This window comes from Tasmannia lanceolata, unplaced genomic scaffold, assembly GCF_043159265.1.
Source record: "Tasmannia lanceolata isolate RefF3 unplaced genomic scaffold, GAP_Taslan_0.1 ptg001259l, whole genome shotgun sequence".
In the NCBI taxonomy this organism is placed as follows: Eukaryota; Viridiplantae; Streptophyta; class Magnoliopsida; order Canellales; family Winteraceae; genus Tasmannia; species Tasmannia lanceolata.
This window is the reverse complement of record NW_027519919.1, coordinates 383-5,000: the sequence shown is the minus strand read 5'-3', so window position 1 is coordinate 5,000 and position 4,618 is coordinate 383.

Here is a 4,618-nt window from a genome sequence, read left to right as displayed (position 1 = left end):
CCGACAGTAGTGATTAGTATTGACATAATAGAAGTAAGTGGGTCGATCAAGTGTCCGAACTCTAAGGAAAAATCATTATTGATGGTCCAAGACCATAGATATTGATAGATGGAACTGCCATCTATTTGTTGAACAGACAGATCGGCCGAAAAAACCATAACTATACTTAGCAATGAAACACTGGGAAAAGCCCACATACGACGAAGATTTTTTGTTGCGGTCGGAACAAGCAGAAGTCCCAATCCTATTGACATAGTAACTGGAAGTGGAACGAAAGGTATGATCCATGCATATTGATATATGGGTTGCATAATCAAATCAAACTTTTTTTTTTTATTCTTATTAATTTTTCCGATTCACCAGCTCTTATCTTTTTTGTAAAGAGCAATAATCAAATAAATAAAAAAATCAAGATATAAAAACTCAAATATTATTTTGAATTCTTCATTATTCTGATTCTTTCCCAGATATTTGAAAAATTCAAATCAAGAAGTTACAATTGTTCAAATAACCAAGTTACTGCTTAAAAATGACTACCTAGTGATTAACTAAGATATTTATTGAGATACAGAATATGAGATTTTCAATCATTCCACTATTACGGTGATTTATATCCATATAGTAATAAGGAAAAAGAATTACACCAAAATAGTACTTGATTCTGATATGAATTATAGGATCCACCAATAACTCGACCTAATAAAATAACACCTAGTTATTTTAGTTAGTTTATTTGGAGTCATTGACTAATTCATTCTGGAACTGATTGATTGGCTTCTAGTCAAATAAAACAAACATATTTTATGGAAAATCCTACGATACTCGTCATTTCGCATAGAGCTGAAATAATAAATTACTAAAATGACCTTTATCAAGTAATGTATCGTTTAAGAGATTAACTACATGATCTCATTTGAATTTAAATTATGGGTACTCCATTCTCGAGTTTGATCAATTAATCGAAAAAATTTTATATTATTGTTTTCTTAAATTAGGTAAGGGTAAAATGTATGGGTTCTTAAGTTTTTTGATTTGATTTATTAAATGTAACATGACGATATATAAATAGACTGAGATATAAATTGGAACCCTTTTTTTTTTTTCATCCCTAGTTATACTATATGTGATGCGCACATATCTGTATTTTTTATGTTATGAAGGAAGTATCCACTATGGAATAGATATAGATAATGGATAGAAAGAACGATTTATTTTGAACAATACAATACATGTCTTTCACATCCAACTATAAAAATGAGAAACCTCTTTCTTTTAAAATGGCAGTTCCAAAGAAACGTACTTCTATGTCAAAAAAGCGTATTCGCAAAAATATTTGGAAGAGAAAGGGATATTGGGCCGCGATAAAAGCTTTATCCTTAGCTAAATCTATTTCTACCGGGCATTCAAAAAGTTTTTTTGTGCAACAAACAAGTAATAAAGCCGCGGAATAATCTGAATGAATCGACATGACTCGATGAATTGGATGATTTAGAAGATGAATAATTTACATTTTACATTAACGAATTTTGGAACTCATCAATATGAGATAGAACTGGATGTTGTGGTATGTAGAATAATAATTCGCCTGTCTAATTGAGTTCTAAAAACGATTGATTTCCGTTTTGTTTTGTTTGAAAAAAAAAAAAAGAAGTCATTAGATAGAAGATAAAGGTTTCACTTTTCATTCCTTATAGTATTCTAGAATGGTATTCTATTAGATTTTTATAATTTGCGAGATGGGGATTGTAACTTTCCCCATCAATTCGCTTTCACAATAACAAAAATCTCATTTTTATGTCGGATCCATGAAATGAGATAAATGAGAAATGAATCATAAAAAAAAAATGAGATAGAAAAAAAAGGACAATTTTTAGTTGTATACCTCGACTGAGGACATAACCCTCTAGTTCCAACTGGTCCAGGGGGACTTATACTCCGTGAAAATGATTGTTAAAACTGACACCATACCACTATACTAAGTTAAGTATTATTGAACGTTCAAATATTTATTTGAACGAGTTTTTTGATTCATCGATTCTAATCTTTCCTAAGATCGATTGGATTGAATCCATCAATCTCGACGATTGAACATAGTATGGGCTATTATTATTTCGATCAAGCCGCCATGGTGAAATCGGTAGACACGCTGCTCTTAGGAAGCAGTGCTAGAGCATCTCGGTTCGAATCCGAGTGGCGGCATCCCCTAAAAGGGGCAAGATAAATCCTATCTTATAAGGAATTCAATTCCTTTCCTTATTTCCATTCCATAATTGAGGAACACACACCCCCCCTTTTTTTTTTTACAAAATAATTTTTTATGATATTTGCGACTTTAGAACATATATTAACTCACATATCTTTTTCGATCATTTCAATTGTTATTACGATTCATTTGATGGATTTATTAGTCCATCAAATCGTAGGAATATGTGATTCATCAGAAAAAGGCATTATAGCTACTTTTTTCTGTATAACAGGATTATTAATAACTCGTTGGATTTATTTGAGACATTTCCCGTTAAGTGATTTATATGAATCATTAATGTTCCTTTCATGGAGTTTCTCCATTATTCATATGGTTCCTAAAGTGGGGAACCATAAAAATAATTTAAGCGCAATAACTGGGCCAAGTGCTATTTTTACCCAAGGCTTTGCCACTTCAGGTCTTTTAACTGAAATGCATCAATCCGCAATATTAGTACCCGCCCTACAATCCCAGTGGTTAATGATGCACGTAAGTATGATGTTATTGAGCTATGCAGCTCTTTTATGTGGAGCGTTATTATCAGTAGCTTTTCTAGTCATCACATTTCGAAAAAACACAGATATTGTTGTTAAAACCAATCATTTATTAATTGGGACATTTTCCTTTGGTGAGATCCAATACTTGAATGAGAAAAGAAGTGTTTTACAAAACACTTCTTTTCCTTCATTTAGAAATTATCACAGGTATCGATTGACTCGGCGATTGGATCATTGGAGTTATCGTGTCATTAGTCTAGGGTTTATCTTTTCAACCATAGGTATTCTTTCGGGAGCAGTATGGGCTAATGAGGCATGGGGGTCTTATTGGAATTGGGACCCCAAGGAAACTTGGGCATTTATTACTTGGACCATATTCGCGATTTATTTACATACTAGAACAAATCAAAGTTTGCAAGGTGTTAATTCGGCAATTGTAGCTTCTATCGGATTTCTTATAATTTGGATATGCTATTTTGGGGTCAATCTATTAGGAATAGGACTACATAGTTATGGTTCATTCACATTAACAGCGAATTGAAGAAGGGACTTGAAGAATACATGGGAACATCAATCTCCAATATATAACGAAAATTAGTGTGAGTTTTTGAGAACCATTTGAATCAAGTAGTAATTCAAATGGTTCTCAAAAACTCCAGATGTATCTGATTACAATTCCAATTCACTTCATTTTTTTTTTTCAGTGTACAGCGACCGATTTTGTAAATCACAGGATTATTTGACTTTATTTCTTATTTATGAAAACTATTTATGAAAGTAATTAGATAGAATAGCTTCTACCTTCTCAACTGATAGTGAGAGAACGAAATCGGGATAAATACCGATACCTATTACGGGTAGAAAGATACAGATCGAAACAAATAGTTCTCGCGGTCCAGAATCCACAAAGTAGGAGTTTGTAACATTGAATAGTTTGTATCCATAGAACATCTGGCGTAACATAGATAATGAATAAATAGGAGTTAATATCATTCCAATTGCCATTACAAAAGTAATTAGTATTTTTGGCATTAAAAGGTATTTTGGGCTGGTAATTATTCCAAAAAAGACTACCAATTCTGCAACAAAACCACTCATTCCTGGCAGTGCAAGCGAAGCCATCGAGAAGCTACTTAACATGGTAAATATTTTTGGCATTGGGGTAGCTATTCCTCCCATTTCATCGAGATAAACAAGACGTATTCTATCGTAACTCGTTCCTGCCAAGAAAAAGAGTGCAGCACCAATAAATCCATGAGAAATGATTTGTAAAATGGCTCCATTGAGTCCCATATCAGTTATGGAAGCAATTCCGATAATTGTGAAACCCATATGAGATACGGAGGAATAGGCTATTCGCTTTTTAAATTGCGTTGACCGGGAGAAGTTGAAGCTGCATAGATTATTTGAATCGTTCCGACTATCATCAACCAGGGAGAAAATATAGAATGAGCATGGGGTAATAATTCCATATTGATCCGAACCAATCCATATGCTCCCATTTTTAATAAAATTCCAGCTAGAAGCATACATGTACTGTAATGTGCTTCTCCATGGGTATCTGGTAACCATGTATGTAGGGGTATAATCGGTGATTTGACAGCATAAGCAATAAAGAAGCCAAAATAGAATATTATTTCCAATGCCGCGGGATACGATCGATTAGCTGATGTTTCAAAATTTAATGTTGGTTCATTGGAACCATATAAACCCATACCTGGAACTCCCATTAAGAGAAAAATGGAACCCCCCGCAGTGTACAAAATGAACTTTGTAGCTGAGTACAGACGTTTCTTACCTCCCCACATGGATAAAAGTAGGTAAACAGGAATTAATTCTAACTCCCACATGATGAAAAAAAGTAAAAGGTCTCGAG